At 52.7% G+C, this 26,568-nt stretch overlaps 1 protein-coding gene and 1 long non-coding RNA gene across 4 annotated transcripts in view; one reads left to right on the forward strand and one right to left on the reverse strand.

The window, feature by feature from the left end:
- Positions 1–13: 13 nt before the first annotated feature.
- On the forward strand, positions 14–9,112 carry LOC122237136. 3 transcript variants are annotated; one of them, XR_006215343.1, is made up of 3 exons: positions 14–553; positions 3,876–3,995; positions 8,132–9,112. It is a non-coding gene; the product is annotated as an uncharacterized LOC122237136 (long non-coding RNA). The 3 variants fall into 3 exon arrangements; XR_006215342.1 differs by lacking the exon at positions 8,132–9,112 and adding an exon at positions 4,287–8,093; XR_006215341.1 differs by lacking the exon at positions 8,132–9,112 and adding an exon at positions 4,082–4,263.
- An 11,553-nt stretch (positions 9,113–20,665) lies between these two features.
- Positions 20,666–26,568, reverse strand: part of ZNF831 (zinc finger protein 831) — a 128,401-nt gene continuing 122,498 nt past the window's right edge. The window contains exon 7 of the transcript XR_006215337.1: positions 20,666–20,922. The gene's annotated coding sequence lies outside the window, so the exon portion shown is untranslated. The remainder of the gene's footprint in view (positions 20,923–26,568) is intronic.

A 26,568-nucleotide genomic window follows, 5' to 3' on the forward strand; every position in this document is an offset into this window, starting at 1 on the left:
CCCCCGCCGCCTCGCTGTCCCGGGACCTGCAGCTCCCACCGCAGAGCGCTGCCGGCGATTAACGGCCGCGCCGGGAGGCTGTTATCTTTTATCTCAGGGTCTCCTGGAGAGCAGCTTTTCTCCGTGGTGGCCCAATGACACCTTACCCTGGCACAGACCGTCCTGCCGAGGCCCCGGGTGCACTTTACACTCGTGACTCACGGGCACCGGCAGGCAGCGTCTCCCTGCCTCTCCCGGGAGCGCGGAGCCGGCGGGTGTGGGCGGTGGCAGGGGAGCAAAGTCAACCCAGAGGCAGGTTAGCGGGTCTGGGCGGCCCGGCCTCGCCGGCGGCTCGTCCTGGACCTCCTGCCCGGCGGAGGGCTCCCGGCTTCCCCTCCGTTTCCTCCGAGGGCGTCCAAGTGCAAAGTACTGAGGGCCCTTCCCGCTCACCTGGGCAGCACAGAAGACAGGGCTGCTTTATGTTGCTGTCGCGTACCACCTGCCTGAGACCCGTGCCTGGGCACCCGGGAAGCTCTGACGAAAGAGTCGGGGAGTGAACGAATGAACGGAGCGGGTGAGTGAATGAATGAACGCTTCCCAGGGATTTGGGCCCGACTGCTGACCTCTGAGAACACCTGGACGCCCTTGGAGCCCCTCCCTTACCAGCGTCCCCCCCGCTAGAGGGAGGGATGACACGCAGAGGCAGGGCTCTACCTGGCACTGGGCACCTGTGCTGGACTGGGGTGCCAGGGACTCCCTGCACGTCCCAGGGACTCCCCGGGGACTCCCTGCATGGCCAGCTCACGGGCCAGGCCACACGGAGGGCACGGGTGGTCGACATAACACACATCCCAGGTCCTCTGACGTTCCCCCCCGGGACTACTCCCCTAACCAGCTGCAAAAGTCACAAGGGTGTCGCGACCTCCACCCGGCTCTCTCTCTCGGGGACACCAGTCCTCTGAACACGGCCACCGTGCTGGGAGGAAGCCCGAACGAGCCCGCACGCAGAGATCACACAGAGCAGCCAACGTGGAGAGAATCTGAGGCCTCACAGCCACGGCCAGTGCCAGCCACGGACACGTGAACGCACGAGCCGAGAGGTGCCCGGAGCCCCAGCCTCCCGGACTGGCCCCAGAGGACCGGCAGAGTGCTGACCCGTGGAACCCACGAGCGCCACAGATGGTCGGTTGTGTGCACCACTCAAAGCTGCAGAATCTGCTGAAGCCCCCAGAACTGAGCTGACGCGGGAGCTTCTGGAGCCCACCCCCACCCCTTCCACGCTGCCCCGTCCTTGCGTCCCAGTCAAGGAGTGGGGCGTGGAAGACATCCTGGAGGGTCATTTGTCACCGAACAGGACAGATGCTTCGTGGGGGGCTCTGCTTCAGTGTTTGGGCCCCGTGCTTTGAAAATGAGGGAAACCCAAGGCTAGGGTTATCTTCTGTTCCTGCCGGGCTAGAACGTAGATCGTTTCAGCATCATCCTTTCCTTGGAATTAAAATATCCTTCGTGTACATGGTAAAATGGCTCGGACTGAGGGATGGCTGGAGAAAGGGAAACGAATCCACGAAGCAGCTAAAAAGAGAAAAGGGGTAGAAGGTGGTTTCCAGGTGTGCCCGGACCCAGGAGGGGTCAGAGCTGCTCAGACCGCTGGCTGGGTCCACTGCCCTCGGCCGCATGGCCCAAAACCAACCACCGGGGTGGACGTACCAGGCACCCGCACTGTAGGAGACCAGCGTGGCTCCGGCCCTGCCCTTGGAGGCTTCTCATCTACTTGATGGCACAGGAAGTGCAGGGACAGAGAACCAAGGATACAGGGTGCTGAGGCCAGAAGATGCCACGTCAGCTGGATGGTCCGTAGAGGGAGAATTTTAACTGATCCTTAACCAGGTCAGCAACCTGAGCCCCACGATTTGAGTGGGGGCCCACCGTGACAGTCAACCACACATCTGCTCTCCCCAGGGAGAAAGTTCTCCCCTTTTCTGGCCTTCCTCAGCCTTTCTGACTAGTCCCAGGAGAGCACCTCGATCCGGAATGTCTATAACCACTCTCACACAGTCTTCCTTTTGGAGCTGAGAGGCAGAGGCCACAGGCTTAGAGCCTCGGGCAGGCCATAGAATCCACATAGGATCTCTTTCTCACTCTTCTTTTGTTACACCGTGGTAAAATATGTATAACATACGATTTCCCCTCGTAACCATTTTAAGTGCACAGTTCAGTGGTACTAAATGCATTCACATTCTTGTGCAGCTATGGGCTGGGCCCCTCTCCATAGCCCTCGCGTCACGTAAAACTGAAACTCTGTACCTATTAAACACTAACTCCCCATGTTCTCTCCCCCACGGCAGACAAGCCTTTTGTGTCTGGCTTCTTTCACTTAGCACGATGTCCCCAACATTCATTCATGCTGTAGCAGGTGTTAGAATGCCCCTCCCTCTGAAGGCTGGATAGTATTCCCTTGGAGGTATAGGCCACACTTGGCTTACCACCCGTTGATGGACACTGGGTTGCTTCCATGTTTTTTAGCTGTTGGGAATAACGCTGCCATGGATGCGGCTGCGCGAACATCTCTTCCGGACCTTGCTTTCGACCCTTTTGGGCGTGTGCCCGTAGGCGGAGTCGCTGGATGAGATGGTAATTCTGTCTTTAGTGTCTTGAGGAACCTCCATACTGTTTTCCACACTGTCGGCACCGTTTTGCATTCCCACCAAAGCGCACGGGGGTTCCGGTTTCCCCCCATCCTCGCCAACACTTGTTTCTTCGTTTTTGATTTTTTTTGATAGCAGCCATCCTGATGAGTGTGAGGCAAGGTGGTATCTCACTGTAGTTTTGATTTGCATTTTCCCACATGATGAATGATGTCGACTGAGCATCTCCTTGTGACGTGTCTATTGGCCTTTTGGATGTCTTCTTTGGAGACGTGTCTATCCAAGTTCCATGCCGATGCTTGAATCTGGTTGTTCCTGTTGTTGGACCTAGGATTCGGCGATGTCCTCATTGCCCTTTACCTTTATCTTGTATTTGTGGCAAGTGACGCTGGATTTTCCATGTGTGGTGATGAAGAGAATTCCTTTCGAAATTAATTTACTTAAGTAAAAAAAAAAAGTAACCTGAATTAAAATATGAAGCAGTCATCGTAAAGGTGGTTTGGAGACTTGGCAAGATGATAAAACGGGTTTGCCGATAACTGAAGTCTGGAAAGATCTCATTAAACTAGACAAGGAGGAGGGGCAGGTTGGAGGGGAGAGGGCAGCAGGGGGAGGGCAGGGAGGACAGGGGAAGGAGGATGTGCCCTCGTGGTTTGACGGTGTCCGGGTGTGTGGAGGGAGGAGGGTTTGAGAAAATCGGGAGTGGTCTGTGAGTCAGTACTCTCAAGCTTCCTCATCCTGTTTCTGCTGGATTATCTGTCCACTTAATGGCGCGTTGGTGGATTCCTTAGCCGTAACCTTGAAGGCCACTGTAGGAACCACTGGTTATTTTTGGCCACCCATCCTTCGTCCATGTGCTCGGTGGGCCTGGGACTCCCAACGCAGGCTTGTGACTGGGATCTGGCCGATCAATAGATCCTGTCTGCTTGGCCACCGTGATCAGTTCAGGGCTGGGCAAGGTCAGACGAATCGGTCAATCTCAGGACTTTTGCCAAAACACTTGAGAGAGAAGTTCTCTATTCACTGGGATTGTGGAGGAGAAAGGAATGTACCCGAAGCTACGGGTAGCCACCTTTGCCACCTTGAAGAAAGACCTTGCCTGACGGTGGACCCAACACAGAGGAAAGGGGAGCCAAGAGCTGGAGAGACTGGGTTGGTGTCCTGTTTGGAGCTGGATCTGTCTGGGCCTGAAATCCATACTATCCCTACACCTTTCACTTGTAACAGCTCATCATTTCTTTTTTGTTTCAGCTTACTTGGGATTCCGTCACTTTCAAAGGAAAAAATAATGCTGGCTGGAACACTACCAGTCCACCCGGACTTCGGGCTAAACAGTGTGCAAGGGAAACGGACAATCCACGTGACTCGATGGTGAGCTGATGGTGAGGGTTTTGATCATGGTTTTGCCCTTGTGACAGCTCAAAACACCTCATACTATCATTATCCCCATTTTCTAGATAAAAAAGGCTCACGCTTACAGAGGCTCAAAAAGGTTAGAGTGACCGGCCCATGGTCACACAGCTATTAAAGTGGCAAAGTCAGGATTCAGATTCAGTATTATCCAATTCCGGGGACGGAGTTCATGGCCATCGGGCAACTGCCTCTCAAACTCCTACCCCGGGTCTATAATCATCCTCACTTTCTCCTGCGTATCGTTGACAGATCGTCACCTCGCCACGCGTCTAGCTTCTTATTCCCGGCCTCTCTGATGGCAGGTCACTCGAAGGACCCTGTTCCCTCTGCAGTGGACACTACTAAGTGGCCCCTCTCCTCCTCCAGTGTCTACCAACCCTCCCTGGTGGTCTCCACCATGGAGCACGCCCCTGAGGGGAGCGGTGTATCAGGACGCTTCCGGGATCCCGCCAAGTGCAGGGCAGGGCCGTTCCGTTTACTTTCCATCCACTTCTTCCAAGCAGGCAGATACGCAGCTGGATCTTTGAGGCTGTACCTCTCACTTGAACTTGGATTCAGAATCCAGCCGTTAAGAATACTGTGACTTATCTAGATAAGCATCGCCTCCAGTTAGCTCTTCATGTGCTTTATGACTCTTTTGAAGATTGTTTTCTTTTAAATTTAGGGGATTTAACTAAGAGTAGCGTAATACGTTATGTAGTTTTCCATTACCCTGGAGTTTCTTCCTCCTGACCAGCCTAACCAGCGGAAGCCTGGACTTGCTCAGAAACCAGATAATTAAGTGCCTTTCTACAGCATCCAAGCCCTAGCTGGGCACCTCCTTGTCAGCATGGGGCTCATTGTAAGACACCCTGCAGGATGTACGCGGCTCCAACCAGCTTGTGTTAAGAGCGGCATTCATCGCGTATAAAGTTCCCACTGAAATGAAATGCCCTGCCAACTTGCGTGCGTTGAAGGGCTAAAAGAAATCGGTTGATCTCATGAAGGAATCTGACAGTGAGTCTAGCAAAACCCGTTTAAAGGAGCTCCCAAATTTTGCCTGCGTTTTCCCTGGTGGACGTTTGCCGTTGTTACCCCTTCAACATCCTGTTCCGCCAGGTCTGGACTATATCTTCCCTTGAGAAACTACCTCTTCCCACGCTCTGTGCAGCTTGTGTGGGGCTCCAGGGCTAGGCTTATGTCTGTGGACTAAACAGAGCATCACAACACCTTTGAGATAGGCAGACCTCCGGAATAATAAAAATAATACATTTGTGTTGTTTTAAGCCACTGAGTTTGTGGTAATTTGTTCTAGCAGCTAGAGGAAATCAACACAACCTTGAATACAATGATTGGTTGGAGGACGGGGCCGTGAGCCAAGCCCAGCCCCATCAGAGCCAATGAGATTCAGTTCTGGGACTTTGGATGTTTTTTTCCGTGGAGTTGCTGAGCGAACCAGAGGGAAGCCTGAAGGTGCTGGCAGCCATCTTGTCACCACGAGGAAAAAGTCTGTCCAACACAGAGAGAGCAGAAGTAGAAAGTAGGAGTAGGGAGCTGAGACTATGGGTGGAGCCCCTGGGTCCAACATGGCACCCAGGACTCTTCAGCTACATCCACCAGTACATTCCCATCTTTGTTTAAGCCAGCTCAACCTAGGTTTCTGCTACCTGTAGCCAAAAGCATCCTGATATTTTGCCTCAACTTATCGCGACCCTGGATGGAGTAGCCTGTCGAGACAGCCGGTGCAGAGATGAGGGGGTCAACAGGTATCATCCGGCGACAGATGCAGCTGCCGATGGTTGTCTCCAGAACAGCAGCAGCACGGGCATGCTCATTGACCTGGACAGGGGATGGGAAGTGTCACCAAAATAAAGATTTAAAACCTGTCCAGAAGATCTGAGGCTCCACGCTTCTAGCAAGCGAGACACGAGTGCTCATCCAAAACCATTTCTTGTGGCAGCAGAAATACACAGCGTGGAGGGGAGGGAGGGCCGCCCCAACCCTGAAACAACACGTTAGACCGCCATCAAATGCAATGCCAGCCCGGAGCCCCATGCCACCTGGCACAACAACGTGCCCCAGAGGGACCATTTCCCGAGAGAAAGACAGAGTCTCCACCTTCAACAGCATCAGCCCTCGGCGGAGGCAGGTTTAGTTTGGGAACCCCTGTCCTACGCGTCGGGACCTGTTTTTCTTCAGCGACGCCTCCAACTCCTACCTCCCCGAGCCCCTCCCAGGAGCCCCCACCTGGACCGCTCACCCATACAAACACACCCTCTCCACTTATCTCGACATGCGTGCTTTTAACAGGTGCCTTCAGTGCCTGCCAGAGGTGGGAATTTCAGGCATCCTAGTAGATTCGTGGGAGAGATGCTTTTGAGCAAGTTAAGTCAACATGCCACCACGCACCTGCCTGTTTTACCCACCTTGAAGTAGCCTTGACTCTTATCAGAGGAATTCATCGCAAACTGTATCCTTCCTAAGCTCGTAACGTGGTGAGTTCCTGTGTCTGCCCAACGCGACCAGTCTCTGGATTTGGGGAACTTGGTTCCAGCGGCTCTCCCAACGCCTTGATCTGTTTGCAGAAGAAAAATATTCACGCAAGCACTCTCCTCCGTTCCCTCCACCCCATTTGCATGAATCCTACCCAAAGCCACTTGAAAACCCAAATGCTGCCCCTTCTAGGAAGTTCTCCCTGATTTGCTTGCTTACAGGAAATACCTTCTGACCCTCTTACACCTGTTTATAGCCTCTGAAGACTTGTAGCAACACGTAACGGTAACACTCCTGGGCTCTGGAGCCAGACCTGGCTGGGTGGAAATCCTGGCTATCAGCCTTGCCAGCTGCATGACCTTGGCCAAGTCACTTCCCCTCTTTGAGCCTCGGTTGCTTCACTTTTGAAATGGGGATAACTGTAAGAACTACCTAGTAGGGCCAATGCATGGATTAAATGAGGGGATGTAGGGAAACGATTGAATACGGGGCCTGACCCAAAATGAATAAGTATTTAATAAGGGTTACCCGGCTGTAGTAGCAGCTACGGTTAGAGTCGTATGCATAGTGTTCTCTCCTGGTAGATGAGACGTCCTTGGAGGACGATGTGTTTGTCGTCTGCGGCCACGACAGTGTATGTAACAAACATCCCCACACCATAATGATGGCGAGAAAGAGCGTTTGTCCACGAGGCGGCTCTGCGCTCCTGCTGGGCTCGCTGGCAACCAGCTGGCTGCCGGGAGATCCAGGTTGACTTTGGGTGGGAAAAAACTGATCGCCGAGCTCTGCTCCGTTTGCTACTCATCCTCTAGCAGCCCAGCCCAGGCGTGTCCTTCCCACGGTAGAGAGAGGGGCCCCAGAGACAGCAAACCCGCCGCACAGACCCTTCGCAGGCCTCTGTCGGTACCACGTCTATGAACATCCCACTGGCCAAGGCAGCTCCCGCAGCCAAGCTCTTGTGACTCGGAGGACACGGCCAGGCTACAGGGTCAAGGGCATGGTAAGGGAGGTGTGAAACCCACCACGGGCAGGGACCGAAATCCTACAGTAGGCATAAAATGGCACCTCGATCCTGAGGAATCGGTAGTCAACGTTGGTTGACCTGAGCATGAATTTGGGCCCCAAGGTGCAAAACATGAGAATCAGCAGCAATTAAAAATAGAGGAATTCATAGAGTACAGGTGATTCATGGTCACTGGGGTCTGAGGAGGGCTTCCTCACCCGGCTAGCTGCATTGCCTTACATGGAAATATTTAAACTTCCACTCCGAGGGTCAGAGGAAAAAATACCTGTTGGATTTGCCTACGTTCTGTGCTGTGTCACACTCTTGCCCTCCTCACCTCGGTCTCCCTCACACCCAGGGACCGTCCGGGCTTGGGGAACAAGTACAGAAACCAAGGGTGAGAGGGACCTGAAAACAGGTAGGGTGAAGGAGCAGAGACGGCCTGGGAGCGGGGAAAGGCAGGACAGAATCTGAAGGCGCCCCCTGATTCCCGAACTTTCCAGAAGTTCAAATAAGGAAGGGATCCCTCAGAACTTCTGGAGTTGTAGCACAGACGCACTTCCTTCGGAAAGAAATTTCACAACCGGGTTGTTAATGAGCTCCACATTTCCTTGTGTAGGCAAGATTTCTTTCTAAAAGGACGAGAGAAGCCGCCTCTGCAGGACATCAGTTGAACAAAGGAGCAAAGCCGTCGAGTCTGGAAGTCATAACTCAAGTTCAGAAATGCAGTGAGGGCAGGATTTGACCTGATACCTTCCCAGAGCCGGAGAGCAGCGAGCAAGCTCTCCTGCCCGAACATGGTGATGGACTGGGGCAAGAGAGGGAAACAGTATGGCCTTTTTTTGTTTTGTTTTAACCGTAGGATGAAACTCTTAGTTTCCAGAGGATGTCAACTGGTGTCACAGTGAAAACACAGTCAAAAGGGTTCTAAGTTTGTTCCTTTCATCATTCAACAACTATTTGTTAAGCCCCGACCAGGAGCCGGACGGTGCCCCGGACGGTGCCCCAGATGCTGCCGTTGGGACTGCAAATCAGGCGCGAGCTTCCGTGATGCCCACGTGCAATCGGCAGGAAAGACAGTAAACGGTAAAAACACAAATAATTAACTAATGCGATTTGGGGTTGGGACAAGTTCTGTAAGGAAACACGCGTGAAGGGAGAGCTAGAGAGTGACCAGGAGGGCAGGGCAAGGGACCCCACTTTGCACTGAGTGGAGAGGGTGGCACTCTGGGGACAGGCCGGTTAGCGGAAGAGCTGAAGGAGAAGGCCAGCCCCGGACAAAGATGGCGGAGTGTTCTGGACAAAGGGAACCGCGTGCGGGATGAACGTGGGGACAGTGACAAGGCCAGTCCACCGGTCACTCTTCACAGAGTCATCTGACCTCCCTCAGACCCCAGACCAAGACCGGTTGGCTCTCCTGGCCTCTCAGGACTGATCGTTTACAAGATTCTTCAGAACCGCAACAAAATGCCTACTTCCGGGATGGTCCGGTGACCATGATGTTGCTAGAGGGCACTGGCCACGTCTCCCTGTTCAGTGCTGTGACCCCGTACCGGACACTTAGTAGATGCTCCACAGGGACACTCATGCCTTCCCGACACTCTCTCACATCATCCCGACGGCACCCCTACCCAGTGGGTATCACCATTGTCACCATAGCACGGATGAGACCGAGGGAGGAGAAATGACTTGCCAGAGGTCACACAGCTGGGAGGGGGTGGGGTCAGAATTTTAATTCTGGCCTGTCTGACTCTGATTCGTCCAGGGATGGGCACAGGATCCCGTCAGAGCCGATGACATGCCAGGCAACATTTGCCTTCCACTTCATCTTTTTTCTAGAAAGGTCTCCACTGGTTGCATCTCCTCCCGTGTTCTCCAATCTTCTCAGTTCCCCGTGGTAGAGAAGCCGTCCCCATTCCCTGCTGTGGCCACCACAGCCCAGAAAGAATGAGATGCCAGGAGACGCTTACAAGTAGGAAAATGATGAGTTGCGTTGGCCTTTTCCTCGAGTTTACGAATAAGTGATCACCTCATGCCAAACGCTCAAGGCAGGTACTGTCGTGTGATAGCTCAGCCCACGAGGGAACAATCCATGGACCACCAGCGACTAGGGAGCAGTGTGCCTGGTGCCTGGGGGTACGCAGAAGTGAGACACTTGTTTGCACCTTAGAAGCGTGTGATCAGCAGGGGAGATGAGGAAAGGCGGGAAATCGCTAGACCACAATGCGGGGCGGGAGTGACGAGGGGCTCCCGGTGTCCGCGGTCTGTAGGCTGACGCACATCCTGAAGCCACGAGGCCAAGTGTGAGCATGGCCTGCGGACCGTGCGGCAGGACGTCACACACGCATCCTTGGGCCCATCGCCAGCACTCCTCTGCCACCACTCACTCAATATCTCTCTGACCCCACAACGTCTCTCCTCCAAATTTTTGCCTTAGAAAGAGACAATGTCCTTTACACAAACGGAAACCGGTTTCGCGCGCCCTACAGAGAAAGTAACTAGAAAATAACATAAATGCACGTGCAAAACAGCCTGATCAAATGTCTGACCAGAGAGGATTGTGTGCCAAAGGCTCTCAGCTCTTGGCTGGCCCTCTCTTTGTGCAAAAAAAAAAAAAAAAGCAAACCATCATCAGGGAGGTGTTCAAGGTAAGCTGTCTGCAGAGGGAGCGGGTCCTGGAGGCAGAACCAGGGAGGGGCCTTATGATGGGATTAGTGTCGAGGCCTTGGCCCCATGGCCCCACGCCCCCGGAGCTATCTCCCACACGCACTGGAGCCTGCCTGCGGGAGCTGTGGGCAGGACATCCGTATCCGGTCGGCTTTCGACGCCACTCACCACGCTGGCTGTGAACACCCTGCTCAGCTCTCCAAATCTGTGTCCTCCTTGGAAAAACCGTGACGACAGTGACCCCCAGCCGGCTCACGGGGCTGCTGGGAAGAGTCTAAGTGAGGCGACAATGATACCTACATCTGAACAGCTCTATGCTGGTGACAGCTTTGCTGCCATGCTGACGATGACAAGGGTGACCGTGGAGCCCCGCGAGGGGAGTGGCCCACGCTTGCTCTCGGCTTGTGTATCGGGCACTTGGCCTCAGATGCTATGCTTACCCTTTAGCAAGGGAGGCGGCACGAGCCCAACAAAACTAAGGGGACTGATGTGACAATGGCCACAACGTCGAGCTCAGGGTGTTGGGCCAGGACAGTCCAACCGAGCCTGGGAATCAGAGAAAGCCGCCAGAGAAGGAAGGGCCCTGGTGCCTGGGAGGGAAGAGCTGGGAAGAGGGAACATCCCGGCATGCAAATGAGCAGGGCCGGCCAGCCAATGGGAGAGCAGCTCCGAGCACCCGCCCCGGGGAGCTCCACCCAGCCTCCCTCTGGGCCAAGGCCAGTGGGCCTCCCGGCCTCCCAGCTCTGGTTGACCTGCTTGATCATGGCTGAGGGTGTGGCCAGACCGGGACCTGCGGGCCTTCATTCCAAAGGGCGGCCCCAGGCGCCCAGCGGCTGCCTCCACCCTCCATTCCCATCACCCAGTGAACCTTGCTCCCCCTCCTTGGGCTCCTCACTACCGCACAGCCACAGACCCTACCGCCAGGCACTCCCAGGCACGGACTCAAAAGCAACCCCAGGGTCACTTCTTCTGCAGAGTGTAGGAGTTATTGATAAAAGTTGAAAACTTTGATGTATCATGTCTGCCTCAGGGAGGCTTGGGGCACTTCAGGAGACAGTCTGAAGACAATTCCAGAAGACCGCCCATCTCAAAACCAAGAGCTCTACTTTGGCTCCCCAAATGCATTTGGGACCAGCTTTCCACCACAGTACCGAGTACGAAGCAAACACGGGAGGGATGCCGTTTGCGTGGCCAGAAATGAAACCCAAGAGACGGGAGTCAACAGAGTTATCTACAAATCATTGGTTATGGTTAATAGCGATCATTTATTGTCTCTGCTGTGTGCCAGGCACCACAGTAATGAGCTCTTTCCCTATCTCATTGCTCTGAACCTCCGGGTCAGCCACGGAGTAGATACCTTTATGATCCCTTTCACCATCTGGGGAACTGAGGCACAGAGATTAGGTAACTTGCCTTAGGTCCTAAAGCTCAAAACAAAGGGAGGCCCTAGGCCAGACTTGAGGTCTGTCTGACACCACACCCAGGCTTCTTATCACGTCCTCACGCTTCCTCGTCTGTGGCAGCACGTCCTTGATGGAAGGGGAGGTCCACGTCATTATCACGTTCATATCCTTAGTGTCTCTCGGTACCTGGTGGGTGGGGACATCCATCCACAGCTCATCAAGCGAGTTTGCTGAACTGAGCTGGCATCCACAAATTGGGAATGAGGAGTGCCCGATTTTGAGATGTGTTCTAATGTCTAGGATTCATGTTGAAGAAAGTGGACCCAGCCCCTTCTCTAGGGGAGAAGGCAGGAATCTTCCGGCCTTGCGGACCTGTGTGCCTGTTTCCACCAGGAGCTGACTTGTGTTCGCCATCTTGGGAGCAGAGGCTGGGAACGTGCAAGGCGGGATCAAAAGGACCCTCTGGCAATGCCACCAGACCTCACGAGGAATCTCCAGCTGCCGCCCCCTCCCCAACTCCCGTATTTTCTCAGAAGCAAGGCAGACCACCCAGGGGGAGCCCACAGGGAAAGCGGAGATGCCACTGGTTTCTACGCAGGCCTGAGGGTCCCTCAACTCCCCTGCAGACTGGAGTCTCTCCAGGAGACAGAAGATGGGTGAGTCACAACTTTAGATCATTCAAAATAACCGTGTCATTTGCCATTGTCGATGGCCTGGTGGTTCATTCAACACCCACGTGTGTGTTCGGCACAGGTGCCCAACCTCGTGGCCCACCCACCTTGGAGTTCCACTGCCTGGGAGAGAATGGCCCTTGATCACTGTGGGCTCGTTAAGCAAGATGATCGGTACTCGAAAGAAGAGAAGAAAGAACAAAAAGAAGGGCCGGGGCCGGGGGTGGAGCGAGGAGCAGACTCGAACACCTGAACTCGCCGGGCCAGCTGTCGGCATCCAGGCATTGGCGGGTGACGGGGGCACGGGAGAGCCCGCGACCAAGCAAGATGGGAACCCCAGACCCCTGAAAAGAGTCTCTAGCCAGAAGAGGAAGGAACACAACAGCAAAGGGCAGAAGCCCTGCCAGCTGCCGGGGTCACGGGGTGCACCGTGAGCACCGTCACAGGCTTGCTGGTGGCCTTGGGCCCCCATGTTTGCCTCTGTAGACAAGGTGAGAAAACAGGAGCCTGCCAGACTGGGGTCTTCTCTGCCTCTTACCCATCCATCCATCCACTTAGCAAATCTACTTATGACCATCCATGACACAGGGACTGTCTCTGGCACTAAGGAACAAAGTCCCAGCCCTCAAGATGCTTACAGTTCTGTTGGGGGAAGATGGAGAACAAAGAACATGGAACAACATAATTAGACTGTGGAATGAACTGGAAGGAATGGCGGGGCAACCCCGAACAGCCAGGGAGGCCGTTCACATTGGTGCTGGCGGAGACCGCTCTCGGTGGCTGATGTTGGAGGGGACCCCCAGATGGAAGGGTGCCAGATGTTGACGGGTCTGGGCGAAGGGTGTTCCCGGAAAGAAAACAGCCAGTCTGAAGATCCCAGAGGGGTGGAATCGAGCCTGGCACTTGACAAAGAGGAGGACGGAAAGGCTGAAGGATGTGCACTAGGTTTCTGTGGCTGCTGTAACCGATCGTCACAAAATTGGTGGCATGAAAGAAAAGGAATTCATTCTCTCACCATTAGAAGACTGAAATCAAGCTCTGAAGGCGGAGACTCCTTCTGGTGCTTTCTAGATTCTGGAGCTCTGGGTTGGGGTAGTGCAGCCCCCATCAGCCCTCACTCTGACCCCATCCCACCCCACAGCCTCTTCTTCCCCTCTCCGAAGGACAGGAGACATCAGATTTAGGGCCCGCCCTAATCCAGAATAATCTCATCTAACTTAATTATATCTGCAAAGATCCTCCAAATATGGTCTCATTCACGGGTTTCATGTGGACATACGGTTAGGCGAGGGTCACCATTCAACCCACTTACAGTCTGGCGTCTGGCTCCCCAAATTCACATCTGTCCCACATGCCAAGCACACTCGCCCCACCCCAAATTCCCAAAAGTCTCAACCCATTATGGCTTCAACTCTATGTCCCAAACCTCATCTAAATACCATCTGTTCAAAAGTTCCAGATCTCGTGATCCACATGGTCTACACCAGGGAAGGGTGAGATGTTACCTGTGATCCATCCTGGGGCAAAACTACCTTCCATCTGTAGACGGTACACCGGGAGCCCAGTTACCTGCTCCCTGAATACATACAATGGCGGGACAGGTATGGGGCTGACGCCGCCATGTCACAAGAGAGAGACGGTAAGAAGTACACGGGTGGCTGACTCCACACGGGTTAGAAATCCAGCCGCACCAACCAGTGCCAAAGCAGGTTTCAAGGCCTGAAAATAACCCTCTGTGGATCTGCGTTTGGGCCCTTGAGTGCTCTAGCCGCATGTAGAGAACGGACTGTAAGGACCAAGGTCAGAAGCAGGGAGATCAGTCCGGAAGCTCGTACAGACCAAACAGAACATGCTGGTGGTTTAATCTGGGATCATGGTGGTGGGAACAAAGAATCGTGATCGGAGTTAGAAAATGTTTTGGGGGCAGAGCCGACTGGATTTGGTAGGTGCAGGACCCCCCCCCCCCACGCCTTATCAGTGGGGGATACGTTCCAAGACCCCCAGTGGATCCCTGAAACCACGGACACCCCCAAACCCTACGCCTGCTTTTTCCTACGCACACATACCTACGAGAAAGCGCAACTCACACACAGGCCTGGTCAGAGGTCAACGGCATCAATATGGAGATGGAATAATTACCACAATAGCCTGTGATGCCGGTTAAGTGAATGCGGCTTCCCTCTCTCTCTCAGAACAGCCTCTTGTGCCGTTCTCCCCTCTTCTTGTGAGGATGTAAGGCGATGAGCTGCCTCCATGGTGACGCGGAGTGAGGTGAGCGACACAGCCCGAGGCTGCGCCCGACCACCCGACAACTGGACGGGGGTTGACCACGAGTCACCGGCCCCGTGAAAAGCGAGACTGTGGATAGGGGGTCGCTGTCCTGAACTTGAGGGGAGACAGAAGACTGTTGGGAAGGACAGGAAACACCTCCTAGGGTTCTGGCTTGAAACCCAGAGGGGACAGTGTGGGAGGGGTCTGAACCCAGGAAGTTCTGTCTGAGTGAGGGGGGTTCTTCATACACTCTTCGTAGCGGAAACCGGACGGCGGGTGGCCCGTGTGCCCCCAGCTGAGAAGGCCCTTCCCGCAGTGCTCAACTGCTTTGTCTCTCTTACCCCAGCCCTCACCTCTGCTTCCAACTCAAAGCACGCTTCCCACGCACAAGCGCCGGGATGAAAGGGAGAAAAGTTATTCTCGAAGGCTGACCGCGTAACCCAGAGTCCGGAGAGGGCCTCCCTCCAGCTCTAGGCGCCCCCACCCTCTGCACACCCACTGGCGGGAACGCTGCGCTAGGCCAGGGGTCGCGGCGGCCCGTCTCGGAAACCAGCCCCCCCACCCCCGACACAGGGCCCAGGCATTGGCTCCGTGACTCCCTTGTTGTCACCAGCCACCATCTCTCAACACCACAGTCATTTACAGCTCGAAACAATCTTGGCATCTGTTAAGATCACTGCTCCGAACAGACTGAAGGACAAAAGGGAGCGACAAATGAAAACCTTTGGGAAAACGGATTAACGAGGCAAAGTACAAATAGTACACATACCTCACACTTTGAGGAGACCAGGAGGGGCTCTGAGCTGCCTGCCTTGCATGCACAACAGCCAGGAGAAGCTGGCATCTACCATATTTGATTTCTTGCTTTCAGTTTTTCCCCAAATGTTCCTCATTGGGGAGGCCGGATCACGTAAGTGATCTCAGGGCCGTCCCACAGCAGAACCTTCATGAGATAAACTGAAAATAATGTTTATCACCTTCTGGGTACCTGCTGGGTGTCAGACATTGGCAAGCAGCTTCTCTAATACAGAGCAGTAAGGAAGGTCATTTTATCCCTGTTTACAGATGGGGAAACTGAGGCTCAGAAAGGCTCAGAGAATGAACCACGGTCTCACAAGGGGGATGGTTGGGTCTGGAGATTAGAACTGGGGAGTGGTCAGCTGATAGGTCGCATTTATAGCTTTAGGGATAAGCTCACTTCAGAAGTAAATGTGGATCGAGAAGACCTCTGGAGACTGAGATGTGAGGTGATCCAGGGTTTAGAGCTGGGAAGAGGAAGGCGATCCAGAAGAAGGGACTCAAAAGAGAACCCAGCTGTGTTCCCTACTGGACCACTGTCCCCCACCGATAATGGGGGGAGGGTCCAGAGACCAGTGATCGTCCCCACATTCCCAGCACCATGTGTCTACCAGGCTCACCTGTTTGCTCAACACTTGAGAAGTAATGGGTAGGTGTCTATGGGCCAGAGGAGGAGGCTGGCTATACAAGGTCATTAGAATATTGCATAGTCTGCCTGTCACATGTCCAAGGGCAGCCAGCATCAAGTAGCGATCAAGGTCGACCCACCTACCAGGTCACTCAGGTATATGCACACCTGACTACATCAGTCAGATAATGCCAATAAATAAAAAAAGCAAGGTCCCTAGGCAACACCAAGTTACAAAACACTAAAAAATCTGGGCACTGTCCTGAGAAAGTTTATAATCTAATGGAACAGCTAGACAAGAACCAAAATCACACAGATGCCGTGGAAATGTGGCAAATTCAAATAATGCATAAATACAGAAAAAGTTTCTAATGGCAAGCCTAGGGAAAAAAAACTATTGTATATATACTCAAATGACTTTTGGCAAGGGTGCTAAGACCACTGAACGAGGAAAAAAGTCTTTTCAACAACGCTGGAAAAACGGGATGCAAAAGAATAAAGTTGGACCCTTATGTAACACCATATAATTGTACAAAATTGCACCAAAAATTAACTCAAGATCGTCCAAGGATTCAAATGTAAGAGCTAAAAGTATAAAACTCTTAGAAGAAAACATAAAGGAGACGTTACATACCACTGGGTTTGGCAATGATTTCTTGGATATGACAGCAAAGGCTCGGGCAACAGAGGAAAACAGACAATTTGGACTTCATCAAAATAAAAAAAAAAAAATCTGTGCATCAAAGGACACCACCAGCAGAGCAAAAAGGCAGATGCACAGAACACACAGCACAGAAGAAAGGGAGAAAATATTTGCAAGTCACATCTCTGGTTAGAGATTAATATCCAAAATATGCAGAGAATCCTCAACTCAACAATAAAAAAGCAAACAGATTCAAACATAGGCAAAGGACTTGAATAGACATTTCTCCAAAGAAAACATACAAATGACCAACAGGCACATGAAAAGATGCTCAACATCACTGATCACTAGGGAGATGCAAATCAAAATCACAAAATGTCAATCCGTGCCCGTTAGGATGGAAACTACCAGAAAAATACAAAAACAAAAACAAAAACAAAAAAACGGAAAATAAGCATCGAAAGCAGGGATACAAACCCACGTTCATAGTAGCGCTTGTTCAGCCAAGGGGTGGAAACAACCCAACTGCCCACTGATGGCTGATGGATGAACAAAACGTGGTCTACACGTACGTACAAAGAAACATTACGCAGCCTAACAGGTGGGTTGGGGGCGTCCTCACACCTGCCACAATGGGGATGAACTATGGGGACGTGGGGCTGAGTGAAATGAGCTAGTCACATCAGGACAAACACCCTGCGATTCTATTCTCATGAATTACTTGGCGTCCTCAAATTCCTGGAGACAAAGAGGGGAATGGTGGGCGCCAGGGGTGGGGTATGGTGGGGGTGGGGTGCTGTGGGGGAAGGGGGTCAGTGTTTAAAGGGGACAGAGTTTCAGTCTGGCAAGTTGAAACAGTTCCAGAGACGGGTGGTGGGGACGGTCCAGCAATGGGAAGGTACTTAAGGCCATGAACCGGTGCACTTAAAAATGGTTCCAACGGTCAATGTTACATTACGGAGTTCTTACCGCAGTTTAAAGGAATACGTTTTTTTTTTAAAGGAGGGGAAAAAAGCTCCGGTCCCCCACAAAACAGCATTCCTGTCGTCACTGGTGGCCAAGCGAGGGGGTCAGAACCCTTTAGTCTAGACCAGAAGGGCATAGAGGGAAATCCTGAGTCTTTGCAAAAAGTAATTAGGACACAGGGGTCCTTCCTTCTCTCAGCTCATCTACGACACATAGCTCGTCTGCAGTGACCAGCTCAGAGTCTTTCTCCCTCCCACACTTGACAGAGGCGACAGGGAGGGACAGCGCGCGACCCAGGGAGGAGCCCTGAAACACGATCCGCGGCCTGCTGCTGCTATAACGTGGGCGCGAGGTGCCCGGCACAGTGCGGGGCACTTGAACTGTGATAATGACCACCGTTTGGGCGATGTGCGCGGTCAGCTGCGGATTCTCCAAAGGCACCTGCAGGGAGGGTGGAGGGCGGGGATTAAAGATAATAAAAGTTTCAAGTGAAAGAGATGCTCTGACTCCCTGATTAAAACAAATAACAGGAGGAGGGACAGGGCAGAGAAGTCAGTGACAATGACATGGAAGGCACGAACCCCGATGTGGCTACAGGCTCAGGGCCAGGACGGGACAGCCAGCATCGGTGCTCTGTAAATGAGGGGCAGAGACAGTCCAGATGCGGCTGCGGCCCCGACGGTCCAGACCACACAATTTTTCTATAGAAGAAACTCTTTCTCTCTCCAGGTGGAACATTGGAAGCCTGGGTCCTGTTGTTTCAATGGCTTCTCGGAGGCCGGCTCCCTGGAGGGGTGATCACTACACAGGGGCGAGGAAGGACTCCCGTGCCCTCCCATGCCTCGGGTAGAGCATCACCCGTGCCAGTCTGTGACCGAGATTCTCGGGCACGGTGCGTCTCGGGTCACCCGAGTTACAATTTTCAAACTTGCCTGGACTTTGAAGACAACCACACTCTTTTTGACCAGTTTCTCTGTCAAAGGGAATTGTAATGTCAGATCCCACCAGGTAGAGAAATGAAGGCCTCTGTTCCAGTCTGGCCTGTGTTTGGAAAGAGATACGTTATTTAATGACATTTTGGAAAATATTTCAAATTAAAGGATTCTTGTGATGTCCAGACAGAATAAAGAGTAAATTGCCCTACAGAGTTGTCAGTGACAGGAGACAAGTTTATTTGCTATTTGCACAGTGGGTTTGTTTGTTTGTTTGTTTGTCGGCCTTAAATATTTATTCGGCATCAGTCTCTTAGATTTTCTTGAAAAATCAGTTTTGAGATGTGTGTTTACACAGATTCATCCAGGCAGGACCTCTGGATCATGCATCGATTTGATCAAATCAGTTGAAAAACCAAGCACACGGGGCCACTGGCCTTGCTGGTTTTTTGTTTTTCCACATCGGCTAATTAAATTGGTTTCAATGCAATCTTTTTTCTGTGTCACTGAGGAACATATGATTGTCTCCTCTTTTTGCCTGACATATTCTCTTGACCACCGCCCTCCTCCTTCCCCAAAGCCCGTGTGTTTGGGAAAGAGGTGGGGGAAACCCCTAGGAGCTTGTCTCGGGCGGGGGGGGGGGGGTAAAAACCAGCAAAGCAAGGGGTAATGAAATTAAAGGTGAAACCGAGGCAGAGCACCATCCGCTCTAAGATTTTTCAGTTTGGTGTTTGCCGCTACATTTCCCACAACAGAGTTGGGAACTCTGACACTTTTTGTGTGTCCCAGAAAAAGCATTGTGGAAAAAGGTTGTCCCAGGGCAGTGTTGCCTCTTACCTCTGACGAGGTCTTTGTCGACTGGCTGCCTTTGTTCTCCATCACAATAGACTTGTGAATGAGATTTCATGGTTACAAGTAGCCTTGGACACCCAGGGACGCAAGGCGCAAGGCACGCAAGGCACGGTTGGGGCTCGGGAGAAAACCCTCACATAAACCGAAGGGGAAGCCAGACTTTGTCTAAATAAGCTTAGGGACAGAACAATTCGGAAACGAGGCGAGACCAATGGTGTAATGCAGAGTAATGAACGTTCAAAGCTGTCCAGATGCAAGAGAGGGGAAGACTGCGTCGTTCGGGGGCCTGGCTGAAGTCAGAGGCCAGTTAGGGGACCGGCCTACGAGGCCCGGTCCCCCCGTCCCCTCTGGCTAACGCGCGCAGAGGCTTTGCCTTCCGAGACCCGTTTCGGAGATTTTTTTCACACCTGCAAAGCAGAGGAAGGGAAAACACGCATTCTAGTGACAGAACCCAATTAATTACAGGATCTGCTACAAACACTCAGCTGCGTAACTTTGACAGAAAGCGAATTTGTCGTCTTGAGAGGAATCTGACATCGTAAATAAATAAGTGTGATTAGGATGATAAGCCAACTCCTACCTACTTGAAACCCCTTCATTATGAAGAGAGAGAAAGACAGAGACAGGGTGTAAATTTGAGCAAGACGGGGAGTGTGTGGCAAGAAATTAAATGAGCCCCCACCAGGCCAGCGGGTGAGCGGCGGTGACAGGCCGCCTCGGGCCAACGACACAGATTTATCCCCCCGGGGTCTCCTGGAGTGTAACCGGCTCGGCTTGGCTGTGGCACCTGCATTTGGAGACGCGAGCCTCGTCTAGACCGTGAGTAACACGGTTCAGTTCGGTTCACCTTATCTCGTTTGAGTTTGTGGCGTTCACCCAGGCCGGGTGCTACTTTTTATTGGAGACGGCCCAAAATTTCCAGAATGAGAAGAGTGTCGACGTCGGTGGTTCTCAGCCGGGGGTGATTTGCCCCCCACCCCGACCCCCAGGGAGCTCTTAGCAGTGTCTGGAGACTTTTGATGGCCGCAGCCTGGGAAAGGGATGTTGGGTGCCGGCCCCGAGTGGGCGTGGAGCCCAGGGATGCTGCTGACGGCCCACAGCGCACACAACAGCCCTCACGGAGACGCACCTAGCCCCAAATGTCAACGTGCCAACGTTGGAAAACCTTGAACCACCGGACGGTACATTCGAAAGCATTCGGTCGGTCTGACAACAAGCCTCTACGGTGCGTTGCTTTGCACACCAGCCTCTGTGTTTAGAAATCAGAGAACTCTTCCGATTACACGAGACAAAACCCAACTCAGATAAGCTCAGACCGGAACTTTCCAGCCCCCGCTGGAACTTTCCATGAACTGAGCACAGCGGGTACCTTCGCACAAACTCTGGCCACACGGACCGAGATGTCTGCAAACAAAACATCGGTACATGCTTTGTCCTTCCGAGGCCACCTGCCTGCCCCAGGCGGACCTTGTTTCTTGTCACTGGGGGTGGACGAGAGGGATTCTTCTGTTGATTCCTCTGTTGTCTTCCAGACTTCCTATAGGACTGGTCGGCATCTCTCCGGGGTTTGGACTCTTCCCTGGAAAAGAGTGATGAAAATAAAGGTCATTTAGACACAGCTGGAGCCTAAGCACGTGCATTGTGCCATATAATGCCACCTTGAGATGTTTCGTGCAGCCCTGCCTGCTGTCAGTGCTGAGACACGTCCGGTAAGTTCTGGAGCAGGTACAAATCTAAGGGATTGGGCTGAGCCCAGTGCCGGGCTAGCATCTTCCCCTTGCCCTCAGAAATAAAAGCAATAACTTGTTTTCCCTGGCGTCCATTTTTCACCCATGATCCCAAATGTGCCGAGAGCTCTTTAACAATCGGGACAATACGGTCAAAATATTCTGATTGTTGCAAAAAGCAAACGGCGGACCACACACAAAGCCATCACGGCTTCTTCCTCGACCTAAAACTTACAAACTCATTTGGGGTCAGCGGGACATTCACGGTCACTAAAGAAGCCAAGAATTCCAGTGCCGGGGGAGTTTTTAGAGGTTTCTCCCTAAAGCCAGCAAGCTTTTAGACTTGAAACAAAATTGCCGAACTGTCTCCTGCAAGATGTGCAACAGGGAAGAGACGATGGGCTTAGTCTGGGGGTGTCACACTCACCAGCTTGTGTCCTGGCTGAAAGTTTGTCTTTTAAAACTTGCCTGTTTCTGGGGCGCCGGACGGGGGCTCAGTCGGTTAAGCATCCGACTTCAGCTCAGGTCACGATCTCACAGTTTGTGAGTTCGAGCCCCACACTGGGCTCTGTGCTGACATCACAGAGCCTGCTTCGGATCCTCTGTGCCCCCTTCTCTGCCCCTCCCCCACACTCTGTGTGTGTGTGTGTGTGTGTGTGTGTGTGTGCGCGCGCGTGCGCGCGTGCGCACGTGTGCTCGCTGTCTCTCTCAAAAATAAACATTAAAAAAACTGCCTGTTTCTGGTAAAAGATGGAGATTTTCCCTCATTCTGTGCAGCCAGCCACTGGGAGGCACGGGACTTCCATAGTGGTGTTTGTTTCCTGCCCAAAGAGGACGCTGGCCACGGTGTCCCCCGGCGGGTGGGGAGAAACAACAGAAGGACAGATGAGGTCCTTTCAGCCTCTACTTCAAGCCCCTCACTTGTGTTATGCTTCCCCTCTAACGGCACCCGGGATGGGGTTGGTACCTTCGAGTCTCACAACTTTCTAAGACTGAGCTTTTTGAGGACAGGGACATTTTTCGTCTTTGTATCTCTGTGCGCCCAAGGCCAATGGACTGCAATCGAGGACAGCCTGGTGAGAAAGGCCAGCCAACTATTGCGGTCCCCATTTTACGTACGAGGAGGCCAACAGCGGGCCATCTTGGAGGGATTTCTGAGGCTCCGTGGGAAGTTCATGGAAAAGCTACCACAGTGTTCCTTTGGACACGGGGTTCCCCTGGGAGCTGTTCAGAAAGACTCTCCCCCTTCTCATGGCTCACTGTCCCCACTGCATGCTGAGACGTGGTTCTGTGAGCCTCTGTCCCTTTGTCTGTTGGGCTCTTCATCCCCAGCCAGACACGGCTGTGCTGGTTCATACTCTGGTTTTTCCCACAGAGCCCAGGCACCAGCAGCCACAGCCCTAATTCGGAAACAGCTGAACAAAGCAAAGTGAACAAAGCGTTATGGATTGGGGGTGGAGGCCACTGTCCACACTCTGGACTTGGGGGCCCAGAGGGCAGGCGTCGGGGCCGATTCATCTTTATCTGAAACAGACACATAACCCCACAGAGTGAAAATCCTCAACAACCACTGGCTCCGCTAATCCATCTGTCCAATCGTCGTGCACCTGCTGGGGGTCACGGTTTCTCCCACGCTTCCCGCGAGGGTGTCACCGGATCCTCACAGTGACCCGCGGTGGTCAAGGTCAGTGATGGCGCACGCTCTCGAAAGGATGTGAGGAGAAGAGAGCACTTCGCCTCTGTGGTCTTCTTCCCCCAAACCCACAACCGCAGCCTCGTCGGGAGGAAAACACCAGATGAGCCCAAGTGTAGGGACCTTCGCGAAACACCCAACGAGTCCCTCCAAACTGTCAGGGTCACCAAAACCGAGGAGTGTCTGGGAAGCCGCACAGCCCCGGAGGAGGCTGGGGAGACATGACAACAAAGTGTCACGTGGTGTTCCGGGTGGGATCCTGGGCCTGAAAAGGGACATTCAGAGAAAAGCAGTGAAATCCCAGTAACGCACTGACATCGGTATTGCCGTTGCCACGGGCACGTCATGGAAAGGGAAGACGGTAAGAATCAGGGAAACCGGGCGACAGGTTTACAGGAATTTCTGCACGCTCTCTGCAGCTTTTCTGTAAATCTAAAACAATGTTCAAATTAAAACAAAAATTACTTATATTTAAAAACTTGCTTAAAAACATAACCCAAATCAGAGTCTCCCGACCTGATTCATCGTTCCGGCGACTCCTCAGACCCTGCTCTAGGCTCCCGTTTACATCACAGAGACCCTCCCAGGGCTCCTGAGAATTAGATCATGGGAGAGGATCTCGAAGGGATAATTTCTCTGCTTGGAAGCATGGGCAAGACCCGATCGCTCCGAGGGGGAGGCGGCCAATGCGTCTGCCAGGTCTGGGTGCTGGGGGCTCGCACAGTAATTGAATTGTTTGAGCGTTCCCAGGGAAAAACACTGCGAGATTGATTTAGAGGGATGTTCCGAGACCTCCTCGGAACCCCTGTAAGTCTTGGATGTCTGAGTAGGTTGAAAAATGGTTCCAATTCAGTGGGGCCTGGGCGGCAGGAAATCATCTGGAGTAACCTCTAACACCATCAAGACACCAAACTTTCTGCCTCTCTCCAGAGTCAAAGGCCCACAGCTGCTTCCAATCAGGAAAAGCAAACTTTCCGTCTCGGAACATCACGCTCTCGCACATTCCCGTTGCCGGCTCCCCCAAGCAAGGCTCCCCCAAGCAAGGCTCCCGCGCCCCAGCGCCAGGGAGGAAACACACACCCTTTCGGGATCCAGACCCCGTGTTCCCTTCCTCCCGCTCTCCTAGCAAACACCACCGCCCTTCTGAGTCCTCGGTGGCCTCGGCATCCCCCACAGGGATTTCCAGGAAGGTATCCTTTCTTCTGGTATTTCCATCTGCCACCGAATTTCCCCCCTTCCGCTGAGGCACATGACCACCAGTGCTGCAAGCAGGCAGTGGGCTGCAAGGGCGCCTGCTGGTTCCACCTTCCCAGCATCCGCGCTCCCTCCCTCCCTTACGAGCTGGGCGCTATGTCCCCAAGCACTGGCTCTTGTCCCCAAGGTTCTGAAAGAAGAGATCCCACCTCCCTCGTCCAGGCCTGGCTCGGTCACGGGGGGGGGGGGGGGGGGGGGCGGGCCTCAGGGAAGGGAACACAAACTCAGTGAGCGCGACGTAGATTTTGTTCGCAGCAATGGAGAGTCAGTCCTGAGTGGTCTTCACCACAGAGGACGGCTCCTAGGTGGCGCTCCGGGTGGCCTGCACGGCTTTAGGCCAGCACCCCTTCCCCTCTCACAGTGCCCACGCTGGCCAATTAATCATACGACTACATCGCTTATGGTGCCACCTTCCCCCGAGCGAGTCACCGCCAGCTACTCGACACACATTCCTTCCAGTATGTTCTTCTACGCCCAACTCTCCCACCGTGTTGCTTCTTGCTTATTCTTACAAAAACGCAGGCATCCATAAACACTGTTACATCCTTGCCTTGTAGGACACGGCCGCCCTTCCCTATCACATTTATCCGTCTACTCATTCTTTTCAACGCTGCAGAAATCCACTGAGCGGTTGTACTGTGACTTACTCCACATTGACCTGGTGATGGGCATGTATGTCGTTCCCACTATGTCACTGCTGCAAACAGTACTGCCTTCTCACAGAAATGTCTTGGTGCCCTCATAAACCTGTTTTTATAGGACAGACATCTAGCGGTGAACACGTGACTTGGACGGGAAAGCACGTGATGTCCACACTGGAGATCAACCTCAGTGGCTCCGCTGTGGCTCGCCGTGGCCCTGCTCTCGGTGGCCCCCGCTTGAGCGGGGGACTCATATTTAGTGAGCACCTTCTGGGTGCTGGTCTCCGGTGCACCTCTTAACGTTCAGAAGTTTCTGTGCATTTCATCCTGAGAAGCGGAAATAGTTACTACTTCCACTTCACAAATGAGAAAACGGAATCTTGGGGAAAGTAAGGAATTTGCCCCAAATTGCATAACTGATACACACACACACACACACACGCACACACACACACACTGGATTTGGCTGCAACCCTGCCTAACTCTGTCACTCTCCCTGCTCCCACCCAGTGGCAGTGTCTCTTGCAACTGGGCACAGGTTCCTAGTCTGCTCTGCGTCCTGAACCCTGCTAATGCCATTTCCACAATAATCGATTAGAACTCAGAGCAGCTGGGGTGGGGCTGGATATAAAGCTCCCTTCATCTGGTTTGAATTATTATGAAATCAGGGTTATGTTGATATTTTTCATGCTACGTCCCGGAGGAGAGTGATTATTTTCTTTTATTCATTTATTTTCTGTGTCTATCAGCTTCAGCGACTAAATCCCCCTCAGCATAACCTTCCGGATCTTCCCAGAATTGCACAGGATGAGAAGGCTTTACTGTGTCCTAAGCGAGTCTGCCCAGTAGGGTGGGTCAGGTGGCCCCACAGGCAGAAGGGTGCTTCCAAGGTCTTTGTCTTTTAGGGCTATTTTGTCCATAAACTCTTGGTTTCCTCAGGGAAAACACATTTCTCCAATGCCCCCATTCACAAGCCTACACGGACTCTTTCACAAATGGAACACATCTGCAGCCAAATAAAAGCAAGCTGTGTCTTCCAGGGCTGTGGCCGCCATGTTTCTCAGCCACTGGTCTGACACTAACACACAGTCCGAAACGGCTGAGGACTCTCTCTGTGGATAAACCTGGCTCTGTTCCACTCTCACCATTGTTTCCCTCCCCCGGCTTCCCCCAAAGACCCTGGCTTAGAATTTCTGCACTGGTGAATGGGTGCAGCAGATGGCTGGGTCACACAGAATGACTGTGAGATCACCTCAATCACCCGTGTCTCTTTAGTGGCACTCAGGCGAGGAGGTGAGTCAGTTAGGGGGGTGAGGAGAGGAAGGTTCTACATCTAGAGAGATAGCCACATCTCCCAATAAATCCTTGCCTGCCGGGAGGGAGGCACTGACAAGTTTAGCAAAAGCATCAAGGACATAACACATAGAAAGGGTTCACCTGGTAAACCCTCCTCCTCCCACCCCCGGGTTTAAAACTTGACCTTCGAACGTATCAGCTAACTAGGAAAACCAGCACATTCCCATGCACAAATGCACTCGGAAACATTTACAGTGACAGCACTGGAAGGTGAGGCAACCTCGAGAGTGGGCAGGTATAGGCAGGTAGGGCCATCATATTAAGTAAACACGTGAGTTAAAAGTGATAGGTACTTTGAGCACTGGGTGTCCTATGTAAGCGATGAACCATGGGAATCTACCCCAAAAACCAAGAGCACACTTTACACACTGTATGTTAACCAATTTGACAATAAATTATATATTTTTTTAAAATGTGATGGGTAAAGTGAACACCTAACAACATGGATGGATCTTAAGAACATAGGACTTCCTTTTAAAAGGATCAAGAAACAGAACAAGAAATATAACAAGATCATTTGTATAAATTGAAAATACATGCGCAAAATTTATTGA

Source organism: Panthera tigris, chromosome A3 (genome assembly GCF_018350195.1).
Source record: "Panthera tigris isolate Pti1 chromosome A3, P.tigris_Pti1_mat1.1, whole genome shotgun sequence".
NCBI classification, from domain to species: Eukaryota; Metazoa; Chordata; class Mammalia; order Carnivora; family Felidae; genus Panthera; species Panthera tigris.